Source organism: Lynx canadensis, chromosome X, assembly GCF_007474595.2.
Source record: "Lynx canadensis isolate LIC74 chromosome X, mLynCan4.pri.v2, whole genome shotgun sequence".
NCBI lineage: Eukaryota > Metazoa > Chordata > Mammalia > Carnivora > Felidae > Lynx > Lynx canadensis.
Window position 1 is genome coordinate 70,133,089 of NC_044321.2, and position 21,844 is coordinate 70,154,932.

Here is a 21,844-nt window from a genome sequence, read left to right on the forward strand (position 1 = left end):
GTTCTTATCTTTTCTTTGATTAATGTGATGTATCAGTTGATTGATTTGCGAATGTTGAACCAGCCCTGCATCCCAGGAATGAATCCCACTTGATCATGGTGAATAATTCTTTTTATAAGCTGTTGAATTCGTTTTGCTAGTATCTTATTGAGAATATTTGCATCCATGTTCATCAGGGATATTGGCCTTTCGTTGTCTTTTTTTAATGGGTCTCTGTCTGGTTTAGGAATCAACGTAATGCTGGCTTCATAGAATGAGTCTGGAAGTTTTCCTTCCCTTTCTATTTTTTGGAACAGCTTGAGAAGGATAGGTATTATATCTGCTTTAAATGTCTGGTAGAATTCCCCAGGGAAGCCGTCTGGTCCTGGATTCTTATTTGCTGGGAGATGTTTGATAACTGATTCAATTTCTTCGCTGGTTATGGGTCTGTTAAAGCTTTCTATTTCCTCCTGATTGAGATTTGGAAGTGTGTGGGTGTTTAGGAATTTGTCCATTTCTTCCAGGTTGTCCAATTTGTTGGCATATAATTTTTCATAGTATTCCCTGATAATTGCTTGTATTTCTGAGGGATTGGTTGTAATAATTCCATTTTCATTCATGATTTCATCTATTTGGGTCATCTCCCTTTTCTTTTTGAGAAGCCTGGCTAGAGGTTTATCAATTTTGTTTATTTTTTCAAAAACCAGCTTTTGGTTTCATTGATCTTCTCTACAGTTTTTTTAGATTCTATATTGTTTATTTCTGCTCTGATCTTTATTATTTCTCTTCTGCTGGGTTTAGGCTGTCTTTGCTGCTCTGCTTCTATTTCCTTTAGGTGTGCTGTTAGATTTTGTATTTGGGATTTTTCTTGTTTCTTGAGATAGGCCTGGATTGCAATGTATTTTCCTCTCAGGACTGCCTTTGCTGCGTCCCAAAGCATTTGGATTGTTGTATTTTCATTTTCATTTGTTTCCATATATTTTTTAATATCCTCTCTAATTTCCTGGTTAACGGATTCATTCTTTAGTAGGGTGTTCTTTAACCTCCATGCTTTTGGAGGTTTTCAAGACTTTTTCCTGTGGTTGATTTCAAGCTTCATAGCATTGTCGTCTGAAAGTATGCCTGGTATGATTTCAATTCTTGTATACTTATGATGGCTGTTTTGTGACCCAGTGTGTGATCTATCTTGGAGAATGTTCCATGTGCAGTGGAGAAGAAAGTATAATCTCTTACTTTGGGATGCAGAGTTCTAAATATATCTGTCAAGTCCATCTGATCCAATGTATCATTCAGGGCCCTTGTTTCTTTATTGATCCTGTGTCTCGGTGATCTATCCATTGTTGTAAGTGGGGTATTAAAGTCCCCTGAAATTACCACTTCTTGTCAATAATGTTGCTTATGTTTGTGAGTAATTGTTTTATATATTAGGGGGCTCCCGTATTTGGTGCATGGACATTTATAATTGTTAGTTCTTCTTGATGGATAGACCCTGTAATTATTATATAATGCCCTTGTTCATCTCTTGTTACAGCCTTTAATTTAAAGTCTACTTTCTTTGATATAAGTATGGCTACTCCAGCTTTCTTTTGACTTCCAGTAGCATGATGGATAGTTCTCCATCCCAGGGATGAATCTCAATTGATCATGGATAATAACTCTTCTAATGTGCTGTTGAATTTGGTTTGCTAGTATTTTCTTGAGAATTTTTGTACATATATTCACCAGCAATATTGTCCTGAAGTTCTTTTTCTTGTAGTATCCTTTTCTGTCTGTGGTATCAGGGTATTTGTGGACTTTATCTTTCTTGACTTATTTAACTGGATAGGATCCCCAATATTATGTTAAATAGTAGTGGCAAGACTAGGCATCTTTGCAGTGCTCTTGTTAGGGAAGTATTCATTCTTTTGTTGTCAAGTGTGATGTTAATTGTTAAGATTTTTGTAGTGTCCCTTATCAGACAGAGGAAGTTACTTTCTATTCCTATATTGCGGAGAATTTTTACCATGTTTGAATATTGGTTTTGTCAAATTCTTTATTCCAGAGTTTAATAAGATCATTTGTTTTTTTCTTCTTTAGACAGCTGATATAATGAAATACATTGATAGATTTTCAAACACTAAAACTAAGCCTTGTAGCCCTGGAATAAACTTCAGTTGGGTGTATAATTTTTTTTTATATATACCTGAATTCTATTTGTCAATACGTTCTTAAAGATATGTGTATCTGCATTGGTGAGGGAAATTCATCAGTAATTTTCTTTTTTTGTAAAATCTTTGTTTTGATATTATGTTAATGTTTGCCTTTCAGAATGAAACAGGAAGTGTTTCCTTCTCTTCTGTAATATATGTGTAGAATTACTGCTGTTTTTTATTTAAATGTTTGATAAAATTCTCCATTGAAATCATATGGGCCTAGAAATTTATTTTCGGGGAAATCATTTTCAATGTTTAGAGGAGTATACTGTCTGCAAACTATCTGTATCAGTTTGGGTGAATTTTGGAGGCCTGTCGTTTTCAAGGTATTGGTCACTGTATTATGAATTGTTGAATTTATGTGCATAGAGTTGTTCATATTAGTCCATTATTATTTTTTGAAGTCTTCAAGTATGTATGGTATTCTCTTTCATTCCTAATATTTGTGTCTTCTTTCCGTTTATCTTTTTCATTGCTTTATGATTTTCCAATTTATTCATCCTTTAAAAAAGAGCTTTTGTTTTCATTGATTTTTTTCTACTTTTCTGTTTCCACTTTTATTTTTACATGATCCTCCCTTCTGCTTTATTTTTCTCTTCTTTTCCTAGATTCTTAAAGTGAAAACATAAATTGTTAATTTCGAACCTTTTTTTTTCTAATATAAGCATTTATTGCAATAATTTTCCTTTCAGCATTTTTTAACAAAGTCCTGCAAATTTTCATGTGTTGTATTTGTATTTTTGTTCAACTCAAAATATTTTTTAAAAATATTGATATTTTATCTTTGATCCATGGATTTTTAAAAATATGTTGTTTAATTTATAAGTGATTGGAGATTTTCCTATGAATTTTCTCATTTATTCCTAGTTTGATTCAATATTGATGGATCATATTTGTCTAATTATTTAAAGCTGTTTGTTTTATGACCCAGTATATGTTCTATAATGACAAATGTTCTATTTATACCTTAAAAGTTTGTGTTTGTTGCTGTTGCAGAGTGGGAGTTCTATGAATGTCAGTCAAATCCAGTAGGTTGATAGCATTGTTTAGTTTTTCTATATTCTTGCTGATTTCTTTCTTCTTTTTCTATTAATTATTAAGAAATAAATATTAAAGTTTTGATATAGAGAAACTTTTCCATCATAAAGTTTGTTTTATTCTCTCCATTATACATATATATATATATATATATATATATATATATATAGCACAAACACACATATTGCATCTATATACAGAGAAAAGCCCATTAAAGAATGCTACACTTTTTGCTTTCATTTGTCAATCCTATTTAAAAAGACTCAAGACCAGAATATTTGTCTATTATATTTTGCTAGATATTTATCATTTGTTATTCTTCCTTCGTTCTTGGTATTTCAAGTTTCTTTCCGTTTAAATTGCCCTGAAAAATTTCTTTTAGCAATTCTTTTGGAGCTGGTGTACTGGCAATATTCTTCTTAATTTTTATTTATCTGAAAACATCTTTTTTAAAGCATTAAATATAATTTATTGTCAAATTTGTTTCCATACATCACCCAGTGCTCATCCCAACACGTGCCCTCCTCTATGTCCATCACCCACTCCCCCCTGTCCCCTACCCCCCATCAACCTTCAGTTTTTTCTCAGTATTTAAGAGTCTCTTATGGATTGCCGCCTTCCCTCTCTGTAAATTTTTCCACCTTCCCCTCCCCCATGGTCCTCTGTTAAGCTTCTCAGGATCCACTTATGAGTCAAAACATATGACATCTGTCTTTCTCTGCCTGACTTATTTCACTTAACATAATACCCTCCAGTTCCATCTACATTGCTAAAAATGGCCAGATTTCATTCTTTCTGATTTCCAAGTAGTATTCCATTGTATATATAAACCAAAATATCTTTATCCATTCATCAGTTGATGAACATTTAGGGTCTTTCCATAATTTAGCTATTGTTGAAAGTGCTGCTATAAACATTGCGATACCAGTGCCCTATGCATCAGCACTCCTGTATCCCTTGGGTAAATTCCTAGCAGTGGTATTGCTTTGTGATAGGGTAGATCGAGTTTTAATTTTTTGAGGAACCTCCACACTGTTTTCCAGAACAGCTGCACCAGTTTGCATTCCCACCAACAGTGCAAGAGAGCTCCAGTTTCTCCACATCCTCTCCAGCATCGATAGTCTCCTGATGTATTCATTTTAGCCACTCTGACTGGCATGAGGTAGTATCTCAGTGTGGTTTTGATTTGTATTTCCCTGAGGAGGAGTGACATAAAAATATGGAATGCTTCATGAATTTGCATGTCATCCTTGCACAGGGGCCATGCTAATATTCTCTGTATCATTCCAATTTTAGTATATGTGCTGCCAAAGTGAGTACTGAAAACATCTTTATTTTACCTTTAGTGAAGGATATTTTAAGTGGATATAGAACTGTGGGTTGAGAGTATTTTTTTTTCTTTAAGTGCTTATAAATGTGCCACTTCATTAAGCTCTTCACAGCTTCTGATAAGAATGCCATGGTCATTCAAACAGTTGTTCTTGTTTAGGTAATGCATAGTTTTTTGTTTTACTGCTTTTAAGATTTCTCATAGTCTTTCCTTTTCAGTAGTTTGATTATGATGTGCCTGGCATGAATTTCTTTGGGTTTATCATGTTTGAAGTTTACTAAGCTTCTTTAATCAGGAGGTTTATGTATTGTGACAAACTCAGGAAGCTTTCAGCCACTATTTCTTCAGCACTGCTCATATTCTTTTCTGTAGGACTCAAATTATATGACTATTGCAACTTTTTGTTATTATTCCACAGATCTCTCAGGTTCTGCTCAATTTTTTAAAACTTCTTTATTGGTTGTTGAGATTGGATAATTTTAATGGTCTAGCTTAAAGTTCACAACTTTTTCCTTTGAAATCTCCATTCTCCTGTTGAGGCTATCCAGTGAGTTTAAAACTTTTGTTATTATATTTTTAAGTTCTAAAATTTCCATTTGGTTTTTATATACATCTTTTATCTCTTTTCTAATGTTTGTGTTTTTGCATTCTTTCGAGAGTATTTATGATAATTTTGTTGGAGGGATTTTATAATTTCTGCTTAAACATGTTAAAGAAAGCCAACAACTCTGTGATCTCAGCCTTGGTATCTATTGATTGTTGTATTTTTAAGAACTTTATTGAAATATAGTACACCTACAATACAATTAAATCATGCAAACTATACAATTCAATTATTTTTAGTATATTCATAGATTTGTGCAACTCTCACTACAATCTAATTTTAGGAAATTTTTTTTTTCAACGTTTATTTATTTTTGGGACAGAGAGAGACAGAGCATAAACGGGGGAGGGGCAGAGAGAGAGGGAAACACAGAATCGGAAACAGGCTCCAAGCCATCAGCCCAGAGCCCGACGCGGGGCTCGAACTCACGGACCGCGAGATCGTGACCTGGCTGAAGTCGGACGCTTAACCGACTGCGCCACCCAGGCGCCCCTAATTTTAGGAAATTTTTATTATCCCAAGAAGAAAATCCTATACCCATTAGGAGCCAATCCTCATTGCCTCTCTTCCCCCATTGTCCTAAGAAATACTTTCTATCACTATAGATTATCCAGTTCTGTACATTCCATGTAAATGGAATAATGTAAATATGTGGTCTTTAGCATAATATTTTCAAGACTTTTTCATGATATAGCATATATAGTTACTTTATTTCTTTTTATTGACAAGTAACATTACATTGTATGGATATACCTTTTTTTGTTTTCCATTCAGTAGTTGATAAAAATCAGGGCTTTGTTACCACTTTTTGGCCATTATGAATAAAGATTCTGTGAACATTCATGGTCAAATTTGTTAACTATTGCTTTGATTATATCCATCTTAGTGATGTTACCTCACATTTAAAAATGTATAGGCTATTTCTAAAGTTTATTTATTTATTTAGAGAGAGAGCACAAGCAATGGAGGGAGGGAGGGAGGGAGGGAGGGAGAGAGAGAGAGAGAGAGAGAGAGAGAATCCTAAGCAGTCTCCATGCTATCCGTGCAGATCCTGATGTGGAGCTCATAACCATGAACTGTGAGATCATGACCTGAGCAAAAGTCAAGAGTCAGATGCTTAACTGACTGAACCGACCAGGTACCCATAATCTATAGGGTATTTTTAGGCCAGTTTTAGGTTTACAGAGAAGGTGAGGAAAAACTATGGAGGATTCCTTATTTATTTATTTATTTATTTATTTATTTATTTATTTATATTTTTCCAGGAATAGAATTTAGTGATTCTTCACTTACTTGCATGTAACACCAAGTGCTCATCCCAGCAAGTGCCCTTCTTAATGCCCATCACCCATTTAGCCCATCCCCCCACCCAGCACCCTTCCACTAACTCTCAGTTTTTTTCCTGTATTTAAGTCTTTTATGGTTTGTTTCCCTGTGTTTTTATCTTATTTTTGCTTCCCTTCCCATAAGTTCATCTGTTTTGTTTCTTAAATTTTACATATGAGAGAAATCACATAATATTGGTCTTTCTCTGAATTACTTATTTTGCATAGCATAATACACTCCAGATCCATCCACATTGTTGCAAAGGGCAAGATTTCATTCTTTACGATTGCCAAGTAATATTCTATTGAATATATATAGCACATCTTCTTTATCCATTCATCTGTTGATGGACATTTGGGCTTTTTGCATAATGTGGCTATTGTAGATAGTGCTGGCATAAACATTGGGGTGTTTGTACCCCTTTGAATCAGCATTTTTGTTTCCTTTGGGTAAATACGTATTAGTACAATTCCTGGGGTGTAGGGTAGTTCTATTTTTAACTTTTTGAAGAACATCCATACCGTTTTCCAGAGCGGTTGCACCAGTTTTCATTCCCACCAGCAGTGCAAAATGGTTCCCGCTCTGTGCATCCTCACCAATATGTTTCCTGAGTTAATTTTAGCCATTCTGGGAAGTGTGAGGTGGTATCTCATTGTGATTTTGATTTATAGTTCCCTGATGATGAGTGATGTTGAGCATATTTCAATGTATCTGTTAGCCATCTGGATGCCTTATTTGGTAAAGTGTCTATTCATGTCTTTTTTTCATATCTTCACTGGAAGATTTGTTTCTGGGGTGCTGAGTTTGATAAGTTCTTTATAGATTTTGGATAATAACCCTTTACCTATATGCCATTTGTAGATATCTTCTCCCATTCCATTGGTTGCCTTTTAGTTTTGCTGATTGTTTCCTTCACTGTGCAGAATCTTTTTATCTTGATGAAGTCCCAATAGTTCATTTTTTTGTTTTGTTTCCGTTGCCTCCAGTGACATGTCAAGTAAGAAGTTGCTGTGGCTGAGGTTTCCTGTTTTCTCCTCTAGGATTTTGATGATTTCCTGTCTTTCATTTAAATCTTTCATCTATTTTGAATTAATTTTCTGTATGGTACAAGAGAATGGTCCAGGTTCATTCTTCTGCATGTCACTATCAAGTTTTCTGAACATCACTTGCTGAAATACTTTTCTCCATTGGATACTCTTTGCTGCTTTATCAAAGATTGTTGGCCATATGTTTATAGGTCCATTTCTGGGTTTTCTATTCTGTTCCATTGATCTATGTGTCTGTTCTTGTGCCAGTACCATACCATCTTGATTATTATAGCTTTGTAATACAGCTTGAAGTCTGGGATTGTGATGCCTCCAGATTTGGTTTTCTTTTTCAACATTATTTCAACTATTCAGGGCTTTTTCTGGTTCCATACAGATTTTAGAATTGTTTGTTCTAGCTCTGTGAAGAATGCTGATGTTATTTTAATAGGGATTGCATTGAATATGTAGACTGCTTCAGGTAGTATTGACATTTTAACAATGTTTGTTCTTCCAATCCATGAGCATGGAATGTCTTATTCAATCTCTTTCATAAGCTTTTTATAGTTTTCAGTGGATATCTTTTACTTCTTTGGTTAGGTTTATTCCTAGGAATTTTATGTTGTTGTTGTTGTTGTTGTTTTTTTGGTGTAATTGCAAATGGGATTGATTCCTTGATTTCTGTTTCTCCTGCTTCATTATTGGTGTATAGAAATGCAACCAATTTCTGTACATTGATTTTATATTCTGTGATATTGCTGAAATCATGTACCAGTTTTAGCAGTTTTTTGGTGGAGTTTTCCACATAGAGTATCATGTCCTCTGCCAAGAGTGAAAATTTGACTTCCTCCTTGCTGATTTGGATGCCTTTTATTTCATTTGTTGTCTGATAGCTTGGGCTAGGACTTCCAACACTATGTTGAATAACAGTGGAGAGAGTGGACATCCCTGTAATGTTCCTGCACTTAGGGGTAAAGCTCTCAGTTTTTTTCCCCATTGAGAATGATATTAGCTGTGTATCTTTCGTATATGGCCTTTACAAAGTTGAGATATGTTCTTTCTATCCCTACTTTCTTGAGGGTTTTTATCAAGAATGGATGCTGTATTTTGTCAAAAGCATTTTCTGCATCTGTTGAGAGGTTCATGTGGTTCATTTTAACTTGACTAGACTCTTTGTTTTAAAAATCTAGTTTGTCTGATATAAGTATGGCTACTCTGTCTTTCTTTTGATACCTATTAGCATGATAGATGGTTCTCCATCCTCTTACTTTCAATCCGCAGGTGTCTTTAAAAATGAGTCTCCTTGGGGCGCCTGGGTGGCTTTGTCGGTTGAGCATCCGACTTCAGCTCAGGTCATGATCACATGGTTCGTGGGTTTGAGCCCCACTTTGGGCTCTGTGCTGACAGCTCAGAGCCTGGAGCCTGCTTCAGATTCTGTCTCTCTCTTTATCAAAAAAATAAAATAAAAAAAATTAAACATAAAATGAGTTTCCTGTAGGCAGCATATAGGTGGATCTTGTTTTCTTATCCATTTTGTTACCCTTTGTCTTTTGATTGGAGCATTTAGTGTATTTACATGTAGATTGATTATTGAAATATGTGAATTTAGTGCTATTATGTTGCCTGTAGCGTTGGTGCTTCTGGTGATGTTCTCTGGTCCTTTCTAGTCTTTGTAACTTTTGGTTGTTTTTGCTTTGTTTTGTTTTCTCCACTCAAACCTCCCCTCAAAATTTCTTGCAGTGCTGGTTTAGTGGTCATGAATTATTTTTTGTTTTTCTGGGAAACTCTTTATCTTTCCTTCTATTTTGAGTGACAGCCTTGCTGGAAAAGGAATTCTTGACTGCATGTAATTCCTATTCAGCATGTTCAATATATCCTGCCACTCCCTTCTGGCCTGCCACGTTTCTGTGAACAGATCTTTTGTGAACTTTATCTTTCTTCCCTTGTAGGTTAAGGACTTTTTTCCCCCTTCCTGCTTTCATAATTTTTTCCTTGTCTGTGTATTTTGTAAATTTGGCTATGATATACCTTGGTGATAGTAGTTTTTCTTTTTCTTTTTCTTTTTTTAATCTAATGGGTGTTCTCTGTGTTCTTGGATTTTGATGTTTGTGTCCTTCCCCAGATTAGGAAAGTTTTCCACTATAATTTGCTCACATAAACCTTCTGCTCTTTTTTGTCTCCTTCACCTTCTGGGACTCCTATGATACAAATGTTATTACTCTTTAATAAGTCACTGAGTTCTCCAAGTCTTGTATTGTGATCTTTTTGGCTTTTTTTCCCTCTTTTTTATGCTTCAAAATTTTATCTTCAATATTGCTGATTTGCTGCTCTGCTTCATACAACCTTGCTGTCATGGCATCCATTTGAGAGGGCATCTCAGTTATAGGATTTTTAATTTTAGCTTGACTAGATTTTAGTACTTTTATCTCTGCAGAAAAGGATTCTCTGGTGTCTTCTATACTTTGTTCAATCCCAGCTAGTATTCTTACAATCATGGTTTTTAATTCTAGTTCAGACATCTTACTTATATCTGTGTTGATTAAATCCCTAGCAGTCATTTCTTCCTGTTATTTCCTTTGGGGTGAATTCCTTTGACTTGGCATTTTGGAGGAAGAAAAAATAAATAAGATTAAAAAAAACTAAAATTAAAAAATTAAAAAGACAGGGGCACCTGGGTTTCTCAGTCGGTTGAGCGTCCAACTTCGGCTCAGGTCATGATCTCACAGTTTGTGATTTCGAGCCCTGCATTGGGCTCTGTGCTGACAGCTCGGAGCCTGGAGCCTGCTACAGATTCTGTGTCTCCCTGTTTCTCTGCCCCTCCCATGCTCATGCTCTGTCTCTCTCTGTCTCTCAATAATAAACATTAAAAAATATTTTTTTAAAAAATTAAAAAGACAACAAAAAAATCACATAAAAGAAGGTAGATCCTAGGTGTCTTTCAGTCTGCTTGTTCAATGAAGCTTGATAGCATAGAGAAAAAAGAGAAAGAAAAGAAAAAAAGTTTTTAAAAAGTTAAAAATTAAAAAAATATATATAGAATAAAAATGAATATGATAATGAAAATAAAACAGACTAAAAAAATTTTTATTACAAATAATGAAAAAAATAAAAAATGAATTTGTTCTTTCTGTATTCAAGAAAGAGAAAGAAAAGAAAGAAAAGAGACAATAATTTAAGCAAAAACAGAAGCAAATAAAATGAACAAACAAATCAACCAGCAAACAGAATGAAACCAAATGAAGTTACTTCCAGTTTCCTCTGGAACTGAAACGTTAAAGCACATACTATAGTTCATTCACTAAGCAGCTGGGGGAATTTGTACTGGTGTTCTGGGGGATGTGCCTAGCGGGCACAGTTGGTTGGAGTTTGGTGTAATGTCTCCGTTCTCCACTAGGTGGCTATGCTTAGCTCACTGGGGTGATCTATATATGTGTGTGTGTATGCACGTGTGTGGTAGAAGTGAAAATGGTTTCACCCAGCTCTCTAGTCTCTGACTCAGTAACTTCAAGTTCTCACCGACCTGAGATCAAGAACCCCTCATTTGTCCCAGGCCTCTATCCACTCCCCACTTCTATCCGTTCTGTATCCAAGCTGTTTGCCTGCCATGTGCCACCTCCTTACAGAGCTTTATCTCAGATGTGGTTGGTTGTGTTTCAAAACCCCACACTTCAGAGACCCCTGCAGCTTGTACCAATGCCAACCTCTGGAGGAGGGTTTTGCTGAGCATTGGCCACGTGCCAGCTTGCCCCAGAAATCATTCGTGAGATACAACAGCAGACGTTCAGAGATGACAGCAAATCACAACACACAGCTGATGCCAGGCTTTACCGCACTCTGACATCTATTCCAATATCAGCAAACATGGCTGCTTTCCAGGGTCTGCTGAGACCTTTGGAGGGAGGAGGCATATGGCCTTTACCAAATGTACTCCAGAAAGGGAAACCACCTCTCCCCATGTGGACCATGGACCCCTCAGAACCTGCTGCCTGCTCCTAGGGACTCACCCTACTTCCTCACCAGAGCACCACCAGGCACTGAGCTCCAGAACTTCATACTCTGCACTCCACTGTTTATAGAATCCTCGTGGTATTGAAACCCTCTCCTTTCTCCCCATCAATGGTTTTGGGGAACATATTTCTTTTTCAGTTCCCCATGAGTGTTTTCATTCTTTCTATCTCTTTCTATCCAGCTACTTTTAGGGGAAGTGCTTTTCTTGCATGATCCCAATACGCTGTACTCTCCCCATTTCTCTGTCTTCTCTCTGTGAAAACAGCTCCCTACTCTCCATGGTTTATCTCTCCCTCAATTCACCTCTCCACACCACATACCTGCCAAGTTTTGTGGCTCAAGTTATGCAGATTGTTGTGCTAATCCTTGATCAATATCCTAGGTGTTCAAAATACTTTGGTGCTGATCTAGCTTAGCTGTATTTCAGGGATGAAACAAGGTCAGGGTCTCCGTACTGCTCTGCCATCTTAACTCGTCTCCTATAGAGAGTTCCTTTATACCTCTCTCTTTTCTCACACAGTTTATCCTATTATTAACTTCTTTCATTAGTATATTATAATTGACAAACCAATATTAATATTTATTTATTATTAAGTAAAGTTCATATTTTATAGTGGGATTCATTCCTGTGTTATAGAGTTCTATGATTTTCCACAAATATACATCATATATCTACCATTGCAATATCATGCAGAATAGTTTCAGCAACCTAAAAATCTCTATGGTTAATCAATTCACCTCTACTCTTTCCAAAGCTCTGACAACTACTGATCTTCCAGTATCCATAGTTTTGATTTTTTTCAGAATGTTATATAGCTGGAATCAGGCAGTATGTAGTGTTTTAAGCCTGAATTCTTTTACCAAGGTATATGCATTTAAGATGACTTCCTGTCTTTCCATAGCTTGGTATTCATATATTTTTGTTGGTGAATAATGTGCCCTTGTATGGAGTACTACAGTTTGTTTATCCATACCTATTGAAGGACATCTTGATAGCTTCTAGGTTTCAACAATTAAGAATTATGTTGCTATAAATATTCTCATGCAAGTTTAGGTGTGGACATTAATTTTTAACCTCATTTGGGTAAAAATCAAAGAGCACAATTGTTGGATCATATGGTAAGACTATGTTTCATTTTGTATGAAACACTCTGTCTTCTAGAGTGCCTGTACCATTTTGCATTCCTACCAGTAAGTGAAGGTGAGTTCTTGTTGCTCCACATCCTTGCCACTGTTTGGCGTTGTGAGTGTTTTGAATGTTGGATATTCTAATAGATGTGGAGGATATACCATTATCGTCTTAATTTGCAGTTCCTTCATGATACATGATGTTAATGTTTTCATATGTTTATTTTCTATCTGTACATCTTTGGTTAGTGTCTGCTCAGGTCCTTGGCTGACTTTTTAATCAGGTTGTTTGTTTACTTATTGTCAAGTTTTAGGAATATGTTGTATATTTTGGAAGAAGGCCTTTGAAATATTTTCTCCCCAAATCTGGGATAAATCTGGAAAGTTGCTTTTTTATTTTCTTAAGAGCCTTTCTGGCAAAGAAGAATTTCTTAATTATGATGAAGTCAAATTATCCATTTTTTTCTTTCACGTATTGTGCTTTTTAATATTGTGTCTAAAATGTCATCACCAAACCCAAGGCAATTTAGATTTTCTCCTATGTGATCTTCTAGTAGCTTTATACATTTGTTTTTCATTTAGGATTATGATCTAATTTTAGTGAAATTTTCGTGAACAGTTTAAGATTTGAGTCTAGATTCAATTTTATTTTATTTTCTGCATATGGATGTCCAGCTATTCTAGTACCATTGTTGAAAACCAGATCAGTTGACTATATGTGAGTTTTTATCTGGGCTCTCTACTCTGTTCTATTGATCCGTTTGTCTCTTCTTTCACCAAAATAACACTATCTTCATTGCTGTAACTTTATAGTAAGTTTTAAAGTAGGGTAGTGTCAGTCCTTTGACCTTGTTATAATTTTTAATATCATATTGCCTATTCTGGGGCTTTTGCATTTCAATATAATCTTTAGAATGAGTTTGTTGATTCCACAAAATAACTTCCTGGTAGTTTCATTGGGATTGTGTTGATTTTATATATCAAGTTGGGAAGAATGAACATTTTAATATCAATGAGTTTTGACCCATCAACAAGGAATATCTCTTCATTTATTTAAACCTATTTTGATTTCAATCATCAACGTTTTCTAGTTTCCCTCCTATATTTCTCACACATAAGTTAGATTCATACCTAAATGTTTTTTATGGTTTTGCCGCTGATATAAATGAAGTTTTGTTTTTAATTTCAAATTGCAATTGTTCATTGTTAGTATGTAGGAAAGCAATTGACTTTTCTATATTAATTTTTTGTTCTGTAACCTTACTATAATCACTTATCAGTTCCTTGAGTTAGTTTACTGATTATTTGGGTTTTTCTGTATAAAAAATCCGGTCATTTACAAACAGTTTTATTTTTTTCTTTCCCAATTTGTATACCTTGCATTTCCTTTTCTTACTCGTTTTGCTAGGATGGTTCAGTATGACGTTGAAGAAGAGTAGTGATGGGGGACATTACTGCCTTATTCTTTTTTTCAGCAGAAAAACATTTACTTTGTTACCATTAATTATAATGTTAGCTGTAGGATTTTTGTGGATATTCTTTATCAATTTGAGAAAGTTCTCCCTCTAATCCTAATTTAACGAGAGTTTCTATTATGAATATGTACTGGATTCTGTCAAATGATTTTTCTGTATCTATTTATATGATCATACAATTCTTCTTCTTCTTTATTATCCTTTAAATGTGATGGATTACATTAAATTATTTTCCTATGTTGAATCAAACTTGCATATCTGGAAGTGAGAGTTTCACTTGATGTTGGTGTATAATTTTTTAATACATTGTTTCATACAATTTGCTAATATTTTGTTTAGAACTTTTGCATCTATGTTTATGAAAGGTATTCATCTATAATTTTATTTCTTTTAATGTTTTTGTTTGATTTGGTATTTTTCAATGATGCCCTCCTAGAATTAATAAGAAAATATTCCTTCTGCTTCTATTTTCTTTAATAGATTGTAGAGAAAATGGTGTAATTTCTTCTTTAAATGTTTCTTTGCATTCCCCAGTGTACCCATCTGGGCCTAGTGCTATCTGTTTTAGCAAGTTATTAATTTTTGATTCAATGTCTTTAATAGGACCTATTTACATTATTAATTTCTTGTGTGACTTGTGGCAGTTTGTCTTTCCAGTTCTTTTTCATGTATGTTATCAAATTTGTCAGTAGAGTCTTTTTTAATATTCCTTTACTTTTTAATGTTTATAGGATTAGCAGTGATGACTTCTTTCATATCTGATATTAGTAATTCATGTCCTTTCTCTTTTTTTAGCCTTATTACAAGTTTATTAATTTTATTGATCTTTTCAAGTAATCAGATTTAGTTTCATTGACTTTCTGTTTTCAATTGTTCTAATCTTACTATTACTTTCCTTCAGCTTTCTTTGGATTTAATTTCATCCTTTTTTTTCTATGCTTCAAAGGTAGAAGTTTGGATAATTTATTTTATTTTTTTCTTCTTTGTAATATATTCATGCAATTCTATAGGTTTCCCTCTAAGCCTTCCTTACTGTGTTCATCATATTCCACAAATTTTGATAAATTATATTTTCACTTTTATGTTGTTTAAATATTTTAAATTAATCATGGATTACTTTGATCCATGTGTGATGGAGAAGTTTCCTATTTAATTTCTATGTATTGGGGTTTTATAGGTATCTTTGTGTTATTGATATCCTGTTCAATTTCACTGGGATCAGAAAGCATACTTTATATGATTTGTATTATTTTATATTTGCTAAGGCATGTTTTATGGCCCAGAATGTGGTCAGTTTTGGAGAATGCTCAAAATAGTTTAAGAAGGTGTGTATTCTGTTATTACTGGATGAAGAATATGTAAATGCCAATTAGATCCAGTTGATTGATAGTGCTATTCAGTTCAACTCTGTCCTTGCTGATTTTCACCTGCTGAATTGATCTGTTAATTAATGACACAGGGGTGTTGAAGTCTCCAACTATAATAGTGGATTAATTTTTTTTCTACTTGAAGTTCTACCAGTTTTTGCCTCACCCATGTTGATGTTTGTTGTTGGGCACATTCTCCTTAAGGATTACTAAGTACTTTTGGAGAATTTACCTCTTTATCATTATGTAATGCCCCTCTTTGTACGTGACAATTTTCCTTGTTCTAAAGTCTGGTGTATTTGAAGTTAATGAGATGACTCCAGTTTTCTTTTTGACTGTTGTTACCATGGTATGTCTTTTTCCATCTCTTTTAATCTATCTGTGTTTTGATATTTAAAATGGTTTATAATAGCATATAATTGGTTGTTGCTTTTTTAACCATTTTTATAGTTTCTTTTAATTGATTTATTTAGATAATCAATATTGAAAAGTGATTATTAATATAGTTGGATTAATATCTATAATATTTATAACTATTTTATATCCATTACCCTTATTCTTTGATTCTACTTTTCACTCTCATTCATTTTCTGCCTCTCTGGTTTTAGCTGAGCATTGTATGATTCCATTTTATCTTCTCTTTTACATTCCAATTACATTTTTATTTTGATATTTTTGTGGTTGTCCTAGAGTTTGCAATATGCATCTATGACTAATCCAAGTCCATTTTTCAATAATACTGCATTAAATAATTTACAGTTAGTACAGTTACCTTATAACAGAGAATTCCCAATACCTCTCTCTTGCCTTTTATAACATTACTGTCAATCAATTTGCTTATCCTTACAAATTGCCAAATTCACTGTTGCTATTACTATTTTGAAAATACTGTTAACTACTAAATCAATTAAGGGTAAGGAAAATACAAGATCTTGTATTACCTTCATTTATTCCTTGTCTAATACTCTTCTTTACTTCATGTAGATCCAGATTTTAGAGATGCATCATTTCCTTTCATTGAGAAGAATTTTCTTTAACATTTTTTATGTATGGCTGGTCTATTACTAAAAAAAAATTCCCTAAATTTGTGTGTTTTTGACAAAATATTTTTTACTTACTTTTGAAGAATAGTGTCACTTGGAAAAGAATTATAGATTGGTGTTTTATTTTTTTTTCTTTCCACACATAAATATTGTACTTTACTCTCTTCTTTCTTGCATGGGTTTTGAAGAAATACATATGTAAATCTTGATATTGCTCCTCAATAGGTATTTTACCTCCTTCCCTGCTTTCTTCTTTTATGATTTTCTGTTTGATTTTGATTTTCTGGAGTTTGACTCTGTTATGCCTAATTGATTACGTGTGTGTGTGTGTATATATGTAATTCACCTGTTCTTGCGTGTTATTTACTTTTTCTGTTAGTACCTTTAGCATATCAATCATAGTTAGTTTTAATTCTCAGCCTGATAATTCCAAAATCTGTCTTATGTAAGTCTCACTTTGATGCTTTCTCTGTCTCTTTATTTAAAAAAATAAAATTTTTATATGAGTATAGTTGACACACTATGTTACATAAGTTTCAAATGTACAGTTTATTGATTTGACAACTTTATACATTGTGTTATGTTCACTACAATTGTAGCTACCATGTGTCCCACTATATCATTATTAAAATACCATTGAGTGTATTTCTTATGCTGTGACTTTTATTCTTTTGATTTATTCTTACATAACTGGAAGTCTGTATTTCCCTCTCTCTTTCACCCATTTTGCTCAACTTCCCACCTCCCTCCCCTCTGGCAACCATCAGTTTTTTCTCCGTATTTACAGGTCTGTCTCTGTTTCTTGTTTGTTTATTCATTTTTTTTTTAGATTCCACTTATGAGTGGAATCATATGGTATTTGTCTTTCTCAGTCTGACTTATTTCACTGAGCATAACATTCTCTAGGTTCATCCATGTTGTATCAAATGGCACAGAACTGCATTCAACATGTTAAAACCTTAAATAGTGTCTAGACATGAAATTTTTAAAGGGGTAATAGAGGTATTTCCCTTCCCAAGGTCAGTTATTTTCTGGTAAAAGCCCAGTCAATTAGGCTCTGGTAATATACTTTCCCTGAGAGCATTTTTTTTTAACTGAAAGAATAGAACGCTCTGGATGTATCTCAAAATGGGCACTTTTCTCCTCTTCCTGCAGAAAGCATTAATGGATTTTTCTCTGGTTTTCACTGTAAGAACCTGGTAGGACTCTTGGAGGTAAACCTCAGGAAAGTGTAAGCTCCTTCTAAGATTGGCTCTCCCTGATGTTTAACTCTCAAGCTTGTCTAAACTGAGCCTTTGGTAATTTGTCAATTACAGTTTAAGTTTTTTACTATGGTGTTGTTTCTAATGGTAGATTATATTCCTAGGTTTCTGGTCTCATAAGCTGTGATACTGTGTATTCACTTGTAACTTATAATTTTGAGGAAATGTTTCACCCTGTGACTTTAATTCTCTGATGGATCTAAGAAAAAAAATCTTCATTTTCAGTTTGTTGAGGTTGTTTTTTTCCTATTGTGAGAATAAGAGTGACAACTTCCAGAAAACTCTTATTGTGGCTGTAAATTGCATTTTCCTGATGGATAATGATGTTTAACATGTTTTCATGTGTTTACTGGCCATATTTATATAATTTGTTAGAGAATTGTCTATTCAGGTCCTTTGCCCATTTCTTAATTGGGCTATTTGTCTTTTAATTTATTGAGTTGCAAGACTTTTAGTTTTTAGAGTATTCATTTTCCACTTTTTTAAAATAATGTTTATTCCTAACTATTGTATTTCTTTTGATTCTATTGGAAATGAACTATTCTTTCCATTTCATGAATTGGTCTTTTTAAGTGTTTATAGAAGTACAATTATTTTATGTATTGATTTTTTTTTATTGTACCACCTTGTAAATCTACTTTACTCAATAGATTTTCTTAAACTGAATTCCCTAAATTCAAGATCGTCTCATCCACAAATATAGATAGTTTTATGTGTTTTTCCCAATCTCATTGCTTTTTATTTCATTTACTTGACTAATTGCTATATAGCTAGATCTTCCTGTACATTTTTAACAGAGGAGGCAATAGCAAACATTCTTTTCTTTATCCTGATCTCAGGGGGAAAGCATTTGGTTTTTCACCATTAATTATGATGTTCTATAAGATTTCATATATGCCCTTTATCAGATTAAGTTCCCTGTATTTCTACTTGTGGATGTTTTAAATTTTATTTATTTTTTATTTTTATTTTTTGCTAAGAAGGGATGTTGTATTTGTCAAATGCTTTTTGTTTCTATTGATACAATGTGCTTTTGTTTTATTATTCTATTGATATGGTATGTTATATTAATTGATCTTTCTATGATAAGCCACTCTTGCATTCTGAGATAAATTTTAATTGGTCATGGTGTATAATATTTTATGTTTCTGGATTTGTTTTACTAGTATTTTGTTGTGGATATTTGCATCTAAATTCTTTTTTTTAAGTTTATTTATTTATTTTTTTGAGAGAGAGACAGAGACAGTGTGCATGGGGGAGGGGCAGAGACAGAGGGGTAGAGAGAGAGAATCCCAAGCAGGTTCTGCACTGTCAGCGCAAAGTGTGGTGTGGTGTTTGAACCCATGAACCGTGAGATCATGACCTGAGCCAAAATCAAGAATCAGGTGTTTAACTGACTGAGCCACCCAGGCACCCCTGCATCTAGATTATTAAGATATATTGTTTGTAGTTTTCTTATGATGTCCTTGTTTGAGTTTAATATCAAGATAATACCTTACTCATAGAATGAGCTGGGGTATGTTCTCCCTTCTAGTTTTAGAAAGAGTTTGTGTAGAATTTGTGTTAGTTTATCTTGTAAATCTTGGTAGAATTCTCCAGGGAAGCTATCTGATTCTGGATTTTTCTTTGTGGGAAGTTTAGTAAATAAATCTATTTTCTTGTTATAGATCTATTTACATTTTATATTTCTTCTTGAGTTAATTTTAATAGTTTGTATCTAGGAATTTGTCTATTCAATTAGGCATTTAATTATTTTTATTTCTGTAAGGTCTTTAATATTGTCTTTGCTTTTATTCCTGATTGAATTAAATTCAATCTTCTTTCTTTTTTTGTCAGTCTATCTAAAGTTTGCCAATTTTGTTGATATTTTAAAGAATCAACTTTAAGTTTCCTTGATTTTGTTAAATGTTTATTTATTTTTGACAGAGAAAGCACAAAGGGGGAAGGGGCAGAGAAAGAGGGCAGAAGATCTGAAGTGGGCTCTAGGCTGACAACAGTGAACCCTATGCAGGGGTCAAACTCATGAACCATGAGATCATGACCTGAGCCAAAGTCGGATGCTCAACTGAATGAGCCACCCAGGTGCCCCTCAGTTTCCTTGATTTTGTGTGATGTTTTTCTCTTCTCTGTTTCATTTATGTCTACTATAAGCTTTACCATTCTTTTCTAGGTTCATAAAATGGAAGATTATTGTTTTGAGATCTTCCCTTTTTGTGGTAAAATACACATAACATGATATTTATTATTTTAACCATGTTAAAGGGTACACTTCAGGAACAGTAAATACCATCACAGTGTTATACAACCACTCTGTTGTTCCGGAATATTTTCATCACCCCAAAGTGAAACCCCATACACATTAAACAGTCACCTCTTCATATCTCCTTTACCAGCCCCTAGCTTTCTGTCTCTGTGGATTTGCTGGTTATGGAAATTTCATGTAAATGAAGTCATACAATACATGGCCTATTGCACATGTTTCTTTCACTAGTAGGATGTTTACACCATAATCCATGGTGCAGCATGTATCAGTATTCATTATTTTCTATGTCTGGAGAATATTCCATTGTATAGATATACCACATTTTGTTTATTCATTTATCACTTTATTGGGCTATTCCTGTCATTAGGCTGTTGTGTATAGTATTACTATGAACATTAGTGTACAAGATTTTGCTTTAATACCTGCTTTAAATTAAGGTCTATACCTAGGAGTTGAATTGCTGGGTCATATGGTAATTCATTTTTAACTTTTCCAGGAACCACCAAAATGTGTTCCATAGTGAATTCACCTTTTTATTTTAATTTGAGTATAGTTGACACAATGTTACATTCGTTTCAAGTATACAACATAGTGATTCAACAACTCTATGTTATGCTGTGCTCACCACTAGTGTAGGTAGCAGCTGTCACCATGCAACACTATTACAATACCATTGACATTTTCTCTGCTGTATCTTTTATTATTGTGACTTATTAATTCCATAACTGGAAGCCTATATCTCCCACTCACTTTCAACCATTTTTCCCATCTTCCCCAGCCTCCTACCTTCGGGCAACCATCAGTTTGTATTTTGTTTTTATAGTTCTGACTCTGCTTTGTGTTTATTTATTCCTTTGTTTTGTTTTTCAGATTTCACATATAACTGAAAACATATTGTACTTATATTTCTCTGACTTATTTCACCTAGCATAATACCCTCTATGTCCCAAGTGGCAAGATCTCATCCTTATTTTTTTTTATTTTTTAATGTTTATTTTTGAGAGAGAGAGAAAGTGAGTGGAGAAGGGGCAGAGAGAGAGAGGGAAACACAGAATATGAAACAGGCTCCAGGCTCTGAACTCTCAGCACAGAGCCTGATGCAGGGCTCAAACTTGGAAATGGAGAGATCATGACATAGGCTGACGTCAGATGCTCAACTGACCGAGGCACCCAGGCGTCCCAGATCTCATCCTTTTTTAATGGCTCTGTATATTCCATCGTGTGTGTGTGTGTGTGTGTGTGTGTGTGTTTACATCTGCTTTATCCATTCATATATTGATGAGCACTTGGGTTGCTTCCATATCTTGGTTATTGTAAATAATGCTGCAATAAACATAGGGTGCATGTGTATTTTTAAATTAGCTTTTTTTTTCCATTTTTTGGTAGGTAAATACCCAATACTGGAATTTGGGGATATAGCATGTCTATTTTCAATTTTTTGAGGTACCTCCACACTGATTTTCATAACAGCTGTACCAATTTACATCCCCATCAACAGTATGCATGGGTTCCTTTTTCTCCACGTCCTCACCAATACTTGTTATTTCTAGTTTTTAAAGTTTATTTATTTTATTTTGAGAAAGAGACAGAGAGAGTGTGTGCAGGGTAGGCGCAGAGCGACAGTGAGAGAGAGAATATCAAGTAGGCTCTGTGCTCTTAACACAGAGCCAAACATGGGGTTTGATCTCACAAATGGTAAGATCATGACCTGAACTGAAATCAAGTGTTGGATGCTTAGCCAACTGAGCCACCCAGGTACCCCTCTAGATTTTTTATTACCAACCATTCTGACAGGTGCAAGGTG

At 34.1% G+C, this 21,844-nt stretch overlaps 1 protein-coding gene and 1 non-coding gene across 2 annotated transcripts in view; one reads left to right on the forward strand and one right to left on the reverse strand.

The window, feature by feature from the left end:
* DACH2 (dachshund family transcription factor 2) overlaps positions 1-21,844 on the forward strand; it is a 305,011-nt gene that overhangs the window by 122,553 nt on the left and 160,614 nt on the right. The window lies entirely within an intron of this gene.
* Positions 4,423-4,529, reverse strand: LOC115508022. The gene has a single exon (XR_003966911.1). It is a non-coding gene; the product is annotated as a U6 spliceosomal RNA (small nuclear RNA).